Consider the following 17265-nt stretch of genomic DNA (forward strand, 5'->3'; position numbering starts at 1 on the left):
CTCTTTGTCTGTCCGTGAGTTGCTTCCATCCCTTCTTCTATTGCTGCTCCCTACATGTAAATAGTTTCTGTGCTGTCGTCGGAGACCGACCCCAAGGCTCTGCTGACCCAATGTCCTGCCCATGTGACAATGTTTTAATTTGTGCAAATTGTGAGTATCTAATTGCCAGTAAACAAACACACACACACAGAGAGAGACACAGACACAACTTGCCAACTTACTAATAGAAAGAGCTGGAGAAAACTGCTGTCAGCTGTGTGTCAAAATGCGCTGTAACTTTCTCTCAAACGCTTTGGCAATCAGTGCTTATTAACGACTAGACATGTCAATGCGAATTAAGTAGCAACTATTTAAGTTGCTTAAATCAAATAGAGCGAGACAGCTTTTTGATTAAATTACAACTCAAGATCATATTTCATAATATCATATTCGATTTTTAGTTAATATTTGATATAAACAAAAGAAAACTCTGACCAATGTAAATATTTACTGAATGTAGCAAGAGAGTTCATATCATCACAATATAGCTCTAATGAACTCCATCCACATTAAAAGAAGAATTTTTAATAAGTGACAAGCTAGAACTTTGAAAAGTTTTAGCCACAGTAAAGTCGTGTGTTTTACACTTCAAATTTTAGTCACATATGCGACACACAGAAATAGCTGCATAGCTTTTGACACATAAGCTAGATTTTCTGTTGGACAAAAAAAAAAGGAAAAACAAGAAAAATCCTCACTCAATTCGAAAATGCCCCTGAACAATTTGGCCTCGGGCAGCAATCAATGCAAGGCATTTGTCAAGGCATAGACACCATCATCCGAAAAAAACCCAGGCAACAACATATCAAAGAGATACCACCAACATGAAATGAACCAAAAGCTGCAATTATGATGCGGCATTCAATCAAAAGTGCCCCAGGGTATACACACAATCACACACCATACAGCAGCATAGAAAGAGAAACATTTTTAGCCAATATTTGGCATCAAAAGAACTTGCTGACAGTCAAATTGGTCATAGAGAGAGAGAGAGAGAGAGAGACAGAGGGAGAGAAACCCAGAAACACACACTCACACACGCACACACACACACCGAATATATACTATATACACATGTTGATGTTGATGTGGGGCCAAGAACCTTAGGCCAAAAACAAGATATATATGGGGCAGGCAGGAAGCGTTATAAAAGCCATTAATACTTAGCCCAAAACGTACTTACATGCATACGGAGTATCAACCACGAAATCAAAGTGTGAATACTGCTCAACGGTTTTCTCACATGATTCGACAGGGAGACACACAGCAGGACAACGACAGGAGCAAGAGTTGGGGTAGATTAAGGAGCGGTCTGCCTTGAAACAAATTTAGTCAATGGTCAGGCATTTTATTGTGTTTTCGGTCTGAGCGCTTCGCATCGACAATAAAACGCCCGCAAAAAAAAAGGCAGCATATCTTTCATTATTCATTATAAGCGCTTCCAACAGACCGCAATAACTTTTAGCCAACCACAAAGCAAAAAAAAAAAGAGGAGAACAAAAATAAACCAAAAAGGGGAAACTCAAGCCATTTATCTTGGCAGCGTCCTTTCGCGCTCGATAGTCCTCGAGTCGTCGGTAAGTCGAAGCACCCGAACTTTCATCAATCTTTCAATAATGCTGTAGCAATTGCTGTTGGAATGCCGAGTGAAAGTCAGGTAAAGTGAGCAACCAGCAGCAGCACAGTTCAGTGTCATGTAAATTTGTTTGCGCAGTTGCACGTAGCCAATAAAACGTCTCAAAATGTGGCCTCACTTAAGCGGCAATTGAACCACTATACACCGACACTCACACACACACACACTCATATAGGAAAGGCAGGTCATCAGGCTAGGAAAGACAGTGGAAAGTAAATAAATCATGCGGCCAGCCAAAGAGTCCTTGAACTGTTTACGCGTCCCACGCTTCAACGAACTTAACAGACTTTTATTTATTTTTATCATTTTTCTGCCATTGACGTGGCCATATATACATATACATATAGATTTGTAAAGATATATTTTGTTACGTTCCGTTTCAGTTTTGTCTGATGGCTAATAAATTCGGGGCGCAATTCGTATTTCGACTACTATATCCCTTTTATTTATGTTTGTGTTTAGCGCTTTTATTGATTATGTTGCGTAAAATATCTCTCTGTGTCCTTTTTAAAGATATTTCTCATTTTAAGTACTCGACTTGTCAGATACATATAGTATATATCGCATAGCTTGTCGGTTCACTGCGCCTAATGAAGTTATATCTCGTTTCGGTTTTCGCATCTCGTTTTCATTGTTTTTCTTCCTTCTCCCTCTCACTTCTAATATCTCACTCATTCTCTGGGGTAATATATTTTCATTAGCTGAATGCCATCGTTCGCTGAAAATTGAGCTGTTTTAGGTTCCACTTTTGCCCTGACTCAGCGCAAATTATTTTCATTTATTTAATTGGCGCAAACGGCGAAAATTTATGAAAATTGCCATCGATACATTTTCGAAATGTTTACTTGGGAAACGCTCCAATGCGTTTCATTTGCGTTTACACATGCCCCCCAAAATATTGAGGCAATATGTAAACATTTATGATCCGCAAACGTCAGGAATGCATTAGGAAATTTACCCAAAAAAAAAAAAAATAAATAAATTGCTTATAAGCAAATATATACTTTTCATTTGAATTCATCTACTAAAGACATCGTGAAGCCCAAGTATGAAAATCTCTATACATTTAAATAAAATGATATATAAATATTTTACTTTAAATAACGATTTAAAGATTGTAATTGAATTACAAACAGTTTCAGCTAAATTTGTCGATGAATCCGACTCTCAACTAAATAGTAATTGATATTAAAATTGCATTTCTTTAGCTAATGAATAGCAACGCAATTTTATAGAAAATGTGAATGTTTTATTAATTTAATGAGTACTAAATATTATTATTGTTATCCATCAAATTCAAATTTAAATAATGAACTTTTAATGCTAACATTTTTGGGTGATCTCATCTATCACTTTGCCACAAAATTACCGCAAAATCGCTACTAAGTTTAACAGCAAATCATTATAAATTAGAATGTAAATCAGGATGCAAAATAAAGTAAATAATTTTATCAAGAAAATGTCATGCTTAATAATAGAATTTTTTAAAAGCAAAAGCTATAGAAACACATTTAAATATTGTAATTTTAGAGCTAACATTTTTGCCTTAACTTGTCTAACATTGCTTGAAATAATTCTCGCAAATGTGTCACTAACTTTTGCAGCAAATAATTCCATCCATAATGGAAATTCTTGTCTTGCTGAGTGTCCGTCTGATTGGCCGAGCACAACTGTTTAGTTGAATTGCCGCACTGAGTCAGCCCACTAATATTGTTAAACCAGATGCGAATTGAGCCAAGTGCAGTTTGTCCACTTTCTGAACGTTCCATGGCCATGAGATGCTCGACATATGCCAGAAAATTAGCAGCTGATGTGTTCATGGCAACAGACTTGCGGACAATGCAATTGTTTGCACCAGCTGGCTGTCCCTTTAAATAGCCAACAACGAATGGCAAATGGATCTGAAGGCATGAGTGAGGCGGAGGCGTGAAGCATTAGAAAAACACTTGTGCAGTGACAATTGAAAAAAGATGCAACTAAAAATAAAAATGAGTTTGCTACTCATTTTATTTAATTTTTTTGTGCTGTTTGTTTGGTGTAAAGCTCATGGCCGTCGTGTCGTTTGTCAAGCGTGGCGTGGACATACGATAAAAGGCGAACACTTTTGTGGCGACAGGTTCTCGGCACGTAGCCAGTCGCATTGGCAGCATTTTTTTTTGTCTTGCCAGGCAAAGGCCAAAGGATATGCCGGACACCGGCATCTTGGCTGGGGTGTGACTTCATGACAGCCAACGGAGTGCTGGTTCGCTCTTTCTCGCTCTCTCTGTCGCTTTTGACACGGCATTCCACGTGGTTGCATTTAACCCGAAACTGGCAACTGGCCAGCTGATGCGAAACAAAGTCAGACTTGCCGCAAGCGTTTTACAAGTCAATTGTAGACGGCAGCCAAAAAGCGCATCTCTCGACAAATTGTCGGATAATATTTCGGCATAAGTTAAACGACTTAAGTATACGACAATTTTCTACTTTTACTAAGAAACTTAAACTCTACTTAAACCTTAAATGAACATTAGGCCAGGCGCCTAGGCATTTCATTCCATTGTCATGAATTGATGAATCTGTTAATAACAAATTCATAATACCACTCAATGCATCTCATTTATGTTATATATAATTACAATGCATATTGGTTATCAGTCCATAGCAGACACTTAGCACTGAATGGCCGCCAAATTTCATAGACATTGTAATAGCAAAATACCAATCAAATAGTTTGTGCTGTTAATTAAATAGCACGCACCACACAAAGGATATTCCACGGTTAATAACAACAATTCATAAAAATAAGAAAATTCAATTAGCTAAATCTGAAACATAGTAAACTTATCACAAGTCAACAGTTGACGCCAGCCAAAAACCGCGACTCTAGACTATTGTTAACTCACATATCGACATAAGTTAAAGACTATCTGTAGTATTGCACAGTAAGCAGCTTAAACTCCACTTAAACTTCAAATGAACTTAAGGCACTTAAATGTCAACTCAGAGGCAACATTTTGCCGTCAGGCTCTTCTTATTATCAATGACATTCCTTTGTGGTGGGCAGGTTAATAGCAAATCCATAATACTCGATGCATATCATTTATTTATAATTATAATGCAAATTGTACTGCCTTTGTGCAGCTCGCTGCTGTCAATCAGTTGCAGACACTTGGCCCTGAACTGTCTCAAAATTCCATCGACATTGTCATGGTGAAATACAAATCAAATATTTTGTGCTATTAATTTAGTTTAATTTAGTTTTGCAGTTCCTGTCAGGATCACTAGGAATTTTCTTCCTCTTGTCATTTCACGTAGATCTACTAACTTTGCTTGCCATAATCCCTTCCGTATTCTGTGTGTGAACTATAATAATCTCAATAACGTAGTTTGCTCTAGTAAATCTATTCCTTTGCTTAAAACCTTATTATTAGCTTATTTATCGAGTATTTAATTGTTATTTATTTTATTATACACTTATTCTAACATATTTTTAATCTAAATTAATTAGCTGTCCAGCGTCTTTTAATATTTATTCGCGGTTTTCGTTTAATGCATGCTGTTTACAAATTTATTTTGTTTTGTCCGCGCGTCAACAAGCCCGTGCTTGGTATCGCTGGGCCACTTGATGGTACTGCCGTTAGTACGTCAACGTCCAAATAAATAAATAAATTAAAATGCATAAAATTAATTTAAGCTTTATGTCGTAACCGCAGACAGGTTCTCATGTGGTTATCAACGAAATGCAATTAGTTTAATCTTACATATGATAAGAATGTGAATGGAATTTTCTTGGAATTTAATAAGCAGGTCAACAAAATTTAAGAATATCTAAGGAACACTGAAATAAATTTCAATTCAATTTTAATACAATACTACTAAACTTTTATTAAAAACCACAAAAACATTTTAATTTAAATTTTTAATCAATAACAAATTCTTGTATAAAGGCAAAGATGAATGTGCGTAACACACTATCTGCGTTGAAAAATGGACCCAACGACAGCGTCATTTTAAAAGGTCGCTGGGTGAAGAACTACAGCCTACTACACGGACTTACAAAACGACCCATATCGCCCCGATATGGTAATGTCTTTGATGGTCACAATGCATTGGATGTGCTGCAACCGTTGCTATACGAAATCAGCGGCATACGAGAACTGCACAAGCTCATTTTACTTGTGGTACACGCATCCACAGTGGGAACGCAGCTAAAGCTTCACTGCTTTTATTCGGACACAATGAAGCATCTCGGGAGCACCTGCATATCGCCTGCAGAGTTGCGAACAATGCAGCGACATCAGATGCTGCTCAAATACGAAATCGTTTACACTCAAGAGACATTATCAATACGTTCGCTGGCTAGCAACAGTACCATCATCGAAAGTCTCGTGCAGCGCAGCAAAAAGGCTTTGCTGGATCAAAAAAAGCCTGAGCCTGAGCCAGAGCCAGAGCATGTCATTAAATCTTTGCGCTTGCCACGGATACCGGTGCGTACGCTTAATGCGAAACGAGTTCAATCGAACGAGGTAAAGAAGCCGTCGTGGAAAGTTTAGATGAATTGCCCTGTAATAAATTTTATTAGCTGAATAAACTGTTGGATTTATAGAACACGATAGAAACTCATTTACTCACTCATTTACTTAAAACAAGTAAGAAAACTACAGTCGAGTGTGTTCGACTCTGAGATACCCGCTGCCCACAAAATATCAAAATATACTATAGACGGCGCAATATACCATGTTGTCAGCCAAAGCATACAAAAATATTTCTTTAATAACTTCGACAATTTTTATGTTTGCAACCAAATTCTCAGAAATAACAATTCCTATACAATTTTTATTGTATATACCAAAATTCGCGACTCTAGCTTGTGCTTTTTACTCGATTATAGCTCTATCTCTTATAGTCTCAGAGATCTATGTAGGTGTTCATACGGACAGATGGACATGTCTAGATCGTTATCAAATTAAGAAGTTTTATTACTGTATCTCAAATTGTGATTTGTCTGCACTTTACAATAGCTATGCCACTCATAGCTGTCTGCTATGCCAAACTCATTTACTCACTTATTAACTTAAAATAAATGATAAAACATAAATGTAAATGTTGCAATATTTCTTATATGTTTATGAATATCAATTTATTTATTTATCATTTTTAAATAGCTATTCAGCTAAGAAGTTCTACTTCTGTCAAGTATTTCAAACGATGATTTGCCTGCTCATACAATAGCTGATTGCTATGCCACTCATGGCTGTCTGCTATGTCACAACATTAGGAAAACGACATAAGCTGATTGCTTTAAAGCGCAATAACAATAACAAATAAGCAACTGCCATCACATTGACTTTACATTTTAACATGACATCTGAATGAAAATCTCTTGAAGTGCATTTATTGTCTATCTGTGTATGTGTGGCGAACTGTATAAAAGGCAATTCTAACAGTTGAATAAACATGCAATATTTGGCCTGCTCGTTGTGGCCATTAAACCGAGTTGTAGAAACGTGCAATGCTCCATGCCATGAAGTGTTATGAGGCACCTGCCAGTATCCATTAACTGGTCGACAGCATCGACTCATCACTCAATTAATCCCGTGTGCTTTAGCCATCCGCATTGAAGCACCTATTGCCGTAGCGCCAGATGGGAGCAGCTTGGGGGGAATCATTGCACAGTAAGCCTCGTCAGCTGTCATTATTTTCCACAGCTTAACTAATCGTACACCAAACGCGGCGCAAAAAAAAAGAAATAGTACAGAGAACAGAGAATCGGGAATAGAGAACAGGCAACTGGCAACTGGGAACTGGGATACCGCAGCGCTTATGTGCTCAGTCAATGGATCGGGATCAATGAGGTCATGCCAAACGCAACCTCATTGCATGCCAATTGTTTTAGGCTCAATAATGGCAGCTCACAAATTCCAGTACAAAATACATTTGCCTAGTAAATACTCTACAAAAATATCCTATTTGATGGACAACACTTCAAACTACCCCACTTGATGCATTTGATGTCTAGAGGGTATAGCAAACATTCTACGTTTAACGTGCTCTCTGCTCGCATTTTTGGCATTTTATATTGTATTCGATTTTCCCAGGGCAAAAGTGCCTTCATATATATGTGTGTGTGTGTGTGTTAGTCGCACTTTTCCGACCCGTTGGTTTTGTTCTTTGGCAGGTTTTACCGTGGTGGCCGTGTTGTATGTTACTCTACGGCCATATTGGCCATCGAATACTGCAATTTACACAAACGCCTCGCACTGCATCATACACTTTGTGGTTGGCCAACGGGTCAACAGTTTTTAAAGTTTGCTGCTTTTGCTTTAGATTGCATTTCAAAAACCTCATGTGTTGGACATTGTGTTTATAGCACACACACACTCACACACACACACACACTCTAGCATATTTGGCGGTTATCCACTGCGACATGCTACCTCAATGATTTTGTTCAATGTGTGTCACAGCATGTGTACTTATGTTTTGCTATTGAATTTATGCGGGCCGAACGAACGATACGGCATTTATGACACACAGATTATTGAGGAGTTTCAATTTAATATCTTGGCCCCAATCTATGCGTACACATATTCCAAAGTTTTATGTGCAACAAATTGCCAAAAGACGATGTGATGAGTATTTTTTACTGCTGTCATTTGTTTGCCATAAACCTGGTGAAATCGATAAAGCAACTAGAGACTTTAGATTAAACGCTGCACTTCAGCAGAATCTCACTGATTTCATTAGCCATCAAAATTAAGGTAAAATTTTGCCCACAACTTTGAGACTTCGCTTGCAGCATCTATCGTGCTCTCTCCATCTTTTTGTGTCTGTAGCAAAACTTTAGTTTTCTCGCACGCAAAACTTCCGAGTTTAATGGAGTTTCAAGCCTCAAATACATGCACAGACGGTTATGCAGCTATCATAACTTTGGCTTTGAGCCATGAGTAAGTTGAGAAACTATTCCGAGCCCAGTGTATTGCCATGGCCTTTGTCTATTTACGAGCTGCACTTGCCAGGCAGGTTTCAGATAGCAACACCAACAGCAGCAGCAGCAGCAACATTATGAAAGAGCACGCCATGAAGTACGAGAATGCATGGAAAATATGGAATTAGAGGATATGAAGCTGGCGATTGAGTTGCTCATCACGCCTCAGTTGAACAACAATGCAAAGAGGAGTCTATGCCATCTGCATAATGCAACACACACTCATTTCGAATGGTAATCGTCATAGATGCCATTATAACCAACATTGTCGTATCTCTTGTCCATTAATGAACTTTTGCGCGAATGTATTCGAGGGGTTTAACAATTCACTGGCCCGATAAACTAACAACATGACAATGTACTCCAACACGTACCAGTCGTGTGCAAAATGTCCTGTCCTGTCCTGCTGCCTGTCCATTGCATTGTTAATTTGCATTTAATTATGCCTAGCATGAGTTTGCAATTTGTAGTCGAGGCACTGCTGTCACTCTGATTAGGCTTATTGTCATTTTCATTTCACTCTTTGCCGGTCATTTGAAACTTCCTCTGATATGAGCATTTTCCCAAATTATCCCATTTGACATGCCATCAAAAACAGTTCTACAAAACTCGAAATGTTTCTCTTTAACAGCTAAATTTTGTTATGTCGTAGCAGTTCATTAAAAGTTTTTGCTGCATAAATTTTTAGAAACGTTGCAAATAATTGCAAACTCTATGCAAAAACAAACTGCTTTAATGGCGTCTAATAACTGAGCAACATTTTAAGCATTATGAATATAATGAAAATAAATGTTGCCTACTTTTCGGGAACACTCATCATAATTATCACAATTTCCGGCACAGCACTCAGAACAACACAATTGTTTGTCAAATTAACACACAAATCCAGGACATAACAATTTGGAAGCACTCCAAAACTCGTCGCTTCATTTGGCAGTTGTTGCAATAATGTAGCAAACAATAGAACAAGTAACAGCAACAAACACTTGAACTATGGCAAAATGTTTATAAGCCGTCTCTTCAAAAATTCACTTAATTTCAATCAGCGCGAAACAATGCCGTCGAAATAAAAACGCAAAACAAAATGAAATCGTTCAGAATAAAATTGTTCATTTTTTTTATGACAAAATAAACAAAGCGCTAGCAAAGTCGCTAAACAAATAAAAAGCTGTGCACAAAACTGAATTTGAAGAGAACCAAACATTCGAAAGTTATTGCATGGCAAAACAATAAGTGCAATTAAAACAAAAGCTGGGCTGATTGATTGACCTAGAGATGCCCAGTATTTATAGCATAAAATTTTAAAAATTAACTTGTGTTTCTTAATATATTTATTATATTAACTATTAAGCAGTTATTTCTAAGAGTTAACTCTTTCTATGTTTACATTCTCTATTTATTGTACTTGGTCAAACTACTTTTCCCTAGTTTACAGGGTACAGCAATGCAATGGAACATGTTGAAAACTGATAGAGCTGCTGCTGTATACATTTCTAAAGCTTTTCACAGAAATCAATACCAAACTTTGTTTATCAATTAGAGCCTGTTGTTGCACATACATATGCGTTGAAAGCATGTTTAAAGCATCAGTTCGTAACGCAACATGACGAACAAGTTGAAGAAATTGCGCCCAAAAGTTTTGTAAGTGAAAATTAAAAGCAAATGAAATGAAATTATTCGCCGACTGTCGCTTTGTCTCTGGGCGAAGTTGTGGCATAAAATTTTAGATTATGCCGTTGTTCGGCGTCGTTGTTTTTGCTCGTGGTTTGTGGTCTCTTTGGGTTTTTGTGGCTGTCTGTCGTCTGTGTGAGAATGTCGGTTTTTTCTCTCCCTTCTTCCTGCTGCTTCTTCCAGTGTTTTCGTATAATTCACTGCGACGCCGGGGCGTATACGTAATTTTTCACACTTTTGCGAGGAGAATGCGAATGCGACTGATGCTCTTGCCTTATAATTTATGCACATTTTTTTTTGTTGTTGTTTTATTTATTTATTTTTACAGAGTATTTTGGCATTTTATTAGGCATCACAAATCACATTGCCAAATGGCCGACGCTGCACGAATAAGTTAAACGAATGAGCTAGAGAGAGAGAGAGAGAGAGGGAGGGAGAGAGGGAGGGCGAGTGAGAATAGCGACAGCGCTGGACATGGTAAATGGCACCTTCGGGATTTGACTAATAGTTTGCTAATGCGCGTTTTATGCGCTAGTGATGCTGCCGGGCGAATTTTCTCCAAATTGAAGCTGGCAGCAGACGAGCGAGAAAATGAATGAACAGCTGCTACAACAACAAGACTATACAAAAAAAAAGGAAAACGAGCATGACAACATTTGTATTTTAAAGAAAAAAAAAAAACAGGGAAACATAAAAAGACTCAGTAATATAATAAAATGCTCATTAGTCGTAGATCTTTTACGTTACTCGCTTTCCTTGCAAACAATTTAAATATATGGAAATAAAAATCAAATAAGAAAATTTAAAACGAAAATCAAAACTTTTGCTGTCAGAAACGAAAAGCACAAAATGAAATTACACAAACACATTGCAAATTCGAGCAGTTGAATTAGAAAATATGCAATTCCAGCTAACTGACAGCATAATTTGGTAGCCAATCAAAAGTTGCATTCCGCATGCAGTTCGCCATGTATATGAAAATCTCCAAAATGCACAGCAAAATAAAATTGAAATAAAAATATTTCGAAATAGAAACTAAAAGCGATATATCGAAAGGAACAATTGAAAGCAGTTGTTGAACGAATTTTTGAAAAATTCCATTCACAACATTTTCGATTTTTGGTCGAACATCACACAGTTTCAGTTGCTGGCTATCCATGATAAATGGAATTTGCTTACAATGCAACATTGCGGCAGACATGAATTTAGCTATGGGGCGCAAACATTATTGAAATGCCAGGCACAAATAAAGCCTAAAAAAAAAGATACTGTGAAATTATGAAGCCGGCTTACGTTGCGTATGAGTAACCATGCGAAGCGTAACTTGAGCTACAACTTGTTTACTTAATGCCAGTGTATGAAACGCTGCTGATGTTTATGTGTGTGTAAGTGTGGCCTTGGTTCACAACTTGTTGCAGCTACTAAAATTGCATAGAACACAAGTGAAAGTGCGAGCGAGTGCGGCAGGCAATGGCACCAAAGTTAAGGTGCTGCAGCAACAGCAAAAGTTTTCGTGTGTATTACGTATACGCAGCGTAATCGGAGCCCAATGAGTTGAGTTGAGACTGCCAGCAACAGCAGCAGCAGCATGAAGCGCCGGCATGCAAGCACAAAATTAAGCAAAGCACGTAACAAAACTTGAGCCGAGACCAAAGACTAAACACAAACAAAAAAAAACACACACACACACAGAGAGACTACTGAGAAGAATCAGGGAACTCACAGCGGGCACGTAGCCACATATAAACAGTAGATGGATATCTAAGCATGCAGTAAGCAAAAGTAGAAGCTAAAACATGTTGCTGGAAATCATTTTTATTTCCCTTTTACCGCAACTACAACGACTTTTGCCGCCTGCTCCTTTTCCACGCTTCCTTTTCCTGTGTGTGCCAACAAACATATTCCAACAAGCGCGTGCCAATTTTGTTTGAGGCCAAGAAAAATCAGTGAAGCGTTAAGTTCACTCGGCTGTTGGGATGTGTGTTTGTGTACTTTGTGTATGTGTGCTTGTTGTGTGCATATGTGCGCTCGTGTGTATGCCTAAAAACCACTCATATGAGTTGTCTTTCTGACTGCTTTGTCGAACTCATTGGGGGCCCAACACCTTTGGGCTGTGCAGCTAATGAGGCGCATATTTTCTAAGTGCCGCTCAATTACACTGAGTGCTTCAGATAGAGCTTGAGGTTCATCTTCAAGATTCCTCAGACGCCACTTCCCCATTGAGACACATTCTAACAAACACACATACACATACAACGAGTATTTATTATGATGAATGCTTTGTGGCATTTGTGTGCCAACAACTGAATGAATGAGAGGAACAAACTAACAAAACTATTTGGCCAAACAATTGCAGCCTTTCACATAGATAATTTACAGCTCGACATTTCAAGGCTATGCCATCATCCACTTCCAAAAGTTTTCGTCTTTCGCAGGTAAGCTGAGCCAAGTCTTGAAATTTTGGCTGAAAGAAAGTGCTGGCTTTGCCAACAAATTGCTAAAGTGCAATTTGTTCCGAAATAAGAATGCATAGTATGCACGTCAACAACTCAAAACAAACCAAAAGGGATTATTTGGTAATTAGACAAAGCATTTTTGAAATTTTCAACAAGCCAATTAATATTAGTTAAGTGATATTGTGTGTGCTGTGTTCAGTTGTAAAGACAAGCTTAAGCATTCAGAATAATAAATATGCATTACATTTAAAAGCTTTTATTTAAAATTCTTCAAAGTTGATAAGAATACATTTTTGAAGTTGACATTGTAAATAAACTGTTATATACAATTATATATTGGTATTGGACGCTGTAAGTATTGTAAATAAGTATATTGCAATGGACAATTTTATATAACGGTTTGTATAAAAGCTTGTATAATAGTATGTATAACAAATTAGTATTTTTCGCAAGTATGTAATGTAAATAAGTGTATTACATTGAACAAGTTTGTATGACAGAAGAAATAATATTTTTTATTACAGCTTTTCAAAGCGATAAGTTTTATTTCATGTATAATAGTTATATCAATGTTATTTTATAAAAATACGTATAACAGTAAGTATCACATTTGGTATAACAGCTTTTATGAGATTTTGTTAGGTTTTTTTGATAAGTGTTACTTTCTGGACAATAGTTAGATAAGTGCCTTTTTTATACTAGGATGTATAACAGTTGGTATAATTAGAAAAAGTAGCATACCAAATTAGCCTATTCAACTATTATCAATTAGTATTCCGAAGAAGAAGTTCCACAATATTTTTCATAACATAAAAAAGCTAACTAACTATGTAGTTGCGACTTTAAGTCACGTCTTTGTTGACTTCCGCAAAGTGTGCAACGTTTCACTTACAAAAAGCGTGCAACGGCAAACTACCAAACAAAAATGCACGAAAAACTGTTCCTAATTGATTGGCCTGAATGGAACAAAGGCAAGGCAACGCAAGGAAACAGTTGAAACCGTGGCAGTGGCAATTGCAGAGGCAAGTGAAAAAGATTGGCAGCAAACGTCAACGGCAGTCAAAACCCAAGACGCGCCGTAGCCAACAGGCAGAAAAGGACACGAGCAACAAGCACACAAAAAAAAGAAAAAAAAAACTAGCACAAACGACAATTAAGTGGCACAAGCACAATGCAGTTGCCAGTTGCGAGTTTTGCGAGTTGCGAATTGTGCGGTAATTTTGGCGTTCAAAATTTCTAATTAGAAATCGCGTCACGCGCCATGCGGCAATTCCATGGCATACTTTAAGGCGCGCGCACTAATTAAATTCAAGTCGCCAGCAAAGGGATAAATTACAAAACCAAAAAATACTTATACATAAATATATGCGTACTCAGCCCAAATAATTATCATAAAGTAGCAATGAGAAGCAAAGCAGCAAAGAATTGAGAAGAAGAAAATAAAAATAAAAACCAAAAAATATATATATTTATATACATATATATGAAAAGCAAACAAACCATTCAGAGCATGAAAGAAATAGAAGCTGCAGTAAATTTATGGCCGGTCCAAAAGTTTTTGGCTTGCAGGCGCACAAAAGTCAAACACGAAAATGTTGAGGAGTGAGGTTAGGTAGATAGCGGGGCTGCCAACTCGTTGCCCGTTGCCCGTTGCCAGTTGCCAGTTGCCAGTTGCCAGTTTCAGTTGCCGGCACTTAAGTTTCGGCTATCGAAAAACTTTTGGCGTCATACTCCCGTCTGCTTAGTCTTTCTCTCTCTCACTCCACTTCTTTGTGTTGGATTCTCGTTGACCCAATGGGACCCTGATAGCACCACCTTTTCTCTAAGCTCCTTTGCAACCCACAATCGCATGCATAATCTATGACAACTCAGACGATGCGCCACTAACTATGAAACTTGCCATAAAACAAAGCTCTGCACGGTGACTGCAATATAAAATTATATTCGCCAAACTTTTTAACTGATTTGCGCTTTATTTATTTGCAGTAAAGTACTGAATACTTTGCCTCCCAGGTGGGGGATGAATACAAGTAAATAAAAGCTCGAGATTGACTAATAAAATGCTTTTGCTATTTGATAGCTGCATCAATTTTTCACAATTGAGTTGCGCCCAAAAAAAAAAAATAAACGAAAGGGAATCCATTGCAAAACACAAATCGATACACATTTTGGTGAATTTCCATGCCGATGGTTAAAAAATGCCTACAGGCAAACTACCGAGACTATAATTGAATTCTCATCTCTCTCCCTCCCTTTCAAGAGCAGATATAACATACACATATAGCGCTATGTGTGTGTGTGTCTATGGTAGATATAACGAAAAACTGTCACTATTATTGCTGAACTCGCATCCGTTATAAATTCCTCAATGGCTGGGGATATACGCATACAAAAGTTTTTGAAAAACGTTTTGCAATTGCAAAAGTTTATTGCCTTTTATGGTATTACAATATTACCTAAAAAAAACTTTTTCCCAATGCATTTGCCATGTGGCAAACAGACAGCAGGAGGCAGCTTTGCCATGCATTGCCTTCAGACTACTTTTGCGGCCAGAGAAATGCTTATGCAATCTCATACTTTACAACCTCGGTATATATAAATCTAAGCTGGGATTTGGCTAAGTGCTGAAATGCCTGAGAGCATCCAAGGAACCCTGTTACTCGTTCTGAGTGCTGTCTGAGTGTGAGTACACTCAAACGATTATATGAGTACACTCACGTTTTACTGTCGTTGTTGGTCAAATTAAGACGAAAAATGCTTTTAGAATTTCGACGCTCAGCAAACCATAAAATTTGTTTCTTTATGAACAACACAAAAAAAAAGAACATCACATAAAATCAATTTACAATTTCCTATAAATACATTCACATTTTTAAAAGCAAAACATATGAGCAAAAACTTCACAATAATTGTGTAAAAAAAAATGTATTATAATTAGATGCCAGCCATATAAGTTTATATTTTTGTATACGTTTTCAAGAGCAGTTTGTCCAGTGAACAATGCAACAGTCAAAAGTGGAATTAGTACAAATAAACAATTCATGTTTTATTGGCAATGTAATGCACACATTATTAGTTAATTTTTGTGTTCATTTGAGGCGTTCATTGGCCAGCGAAATGGCTAGACAAGAAAGTCTGCAAACTTTCAGTCTGATTGGAATTCAATTTGTTCGTGTTGCAAGTGAAGCAAGAGGTGGGCTAATAACCTGACAACGTGGCCAACGTATAAATGTCAACGGTATAGACAACTTTTTGGCTGCTAATTGAAAATGTCTGCAAAGTCAACGCTGCCAGCAATAATAATTTGTCACGGCACGGTTGTCTTTTTTCTCTTTTTTTCTGCTTTTGTTGCTTTTGTTGGCATCAAACTTGATTCGATTTGTCAAATGGAAAAATTATGAGTGAGTTTAGAAGTTGACAGGGCAGGTGGCCTGTGTCACAATGTTGCCATTGCTGTTGCTGTTGCCGTTGCCGTTGCCGTGACGCCTTGATTTATGCTACACAATTGCACAGACAAAACGAATGGTTGAATTTAAGCATAAGGCTGGCGTTTGGTTGGCTGGTGTCAACGGCATTGTGCGACGCGTTCAATCACATTTCTAATTACCAAAGATCCCCGAGGTAATTAACTTTGCATGCATTACCCAAATTACAACAATGCGCCCGGCCCGGCCCGGCCCGGTTTTATCAACTCAATTACGCAGAGCAGCCACCTGATGCCCTGAGAGAGAAAGAGATGAATAGGGAGTGAGAGAGATACTTTACAGAGATAAACAACAAATAAGCATTGTTTGTAATTTAGCGAAATTGTTGTCTCGCACGCCCAACTCACAACTAGCAGTTACTCCCACTCTTTGTTTATCAGCTGGCAACAATCAGAGCAGCAGAAGTTTCTCTTAGTTTACAAGTTTCCCTCTCTCTGTGTATGTGTTTGTGTGTGTGCATCGTTGACATTCAGCTTGTTAATATGTGTGGTTTGTGTACGTATGTGTGTGTTGTTTTATGTTGCCATCTCTCTTGTACTTGCTCATTTTATCGCCCTACTCATCTTGCTCAGTGCTGGCAGCTTCATTTGTAAACGTTGCGTATACGTTATATGCTGCACAAAGTGTGCTAGTTACTTCCTCATGTGTGTATGTGTTCATGTGTGTGTGTGCAAGAAGCTTATTAGAGCTTGTCTTGACACGGCAGCACCAGCAACTACGGCATAATAACAATTTTTTTATTTGGCCTTTTTTAGCGTGCGACTTTCGGTTTTTGGCTGGCGAATTTTTAATTAGCAATTGCAAGCAGCTTCACACCCTGTAGTACTAGGGACATAAATAACAAAGTACATGGTTGCTATAAAGCAAAGACTAAATTTATTTACGCTCTACTGTCTGTCGATCTCAGCAATGCGGAGAAAGTCAAGGACAGTAAATAAATTAGGTATACGCGACGTTCAAATTACTCTAGCATATGTACAGGTAATTTTCTAGTCGAGTACACTTCGT

The 17265-nt window shown here is 37.7% G+C and overlaps 1 protein-coding gene and 1 long non-coding RNA gene across 2 annotated transcripts in view; both read right to left on the bottom strand.

Moving 5' to 3' along the window:
- Positions 1-17265, bottom strand: part of LOC133836169 (uncharacterized) — a 75364-nt gene that overhangs the window by 35409 nt on the left and 22690 nt on the right. The gene's annotated exons all lie outside the window — the stretch shown is intronic.
- LOC133844746 (uncharacterized) lies at positions 2921-3725 on the bottom strand. The gene is made up of 2 exons (XR_009894629.1): positions 3268-3725; positions 2921-3230 (listed from the first exon to the last, which is right to left on the bottom strand). It is a non-coding gene; the product is annotated as an uncharacterized LOC133844746 (long non-coding RNA).

This window comes from Drosophila sulfurigaster, chromosome 2L, assembly GCF_023558435.1.
Source record: "Drosophila sulfurigaster albostrigata strain 15112-1811.04 chromosome 2L, ASM2355843v2, whole genome shotgun sequence".
Lineage (NCBI taxonomy): Eukaryota > Metazoa > Arthropoda > Insecta > Diptera > Drosophilidae > Drosophila > Drosophila sulfurigaster.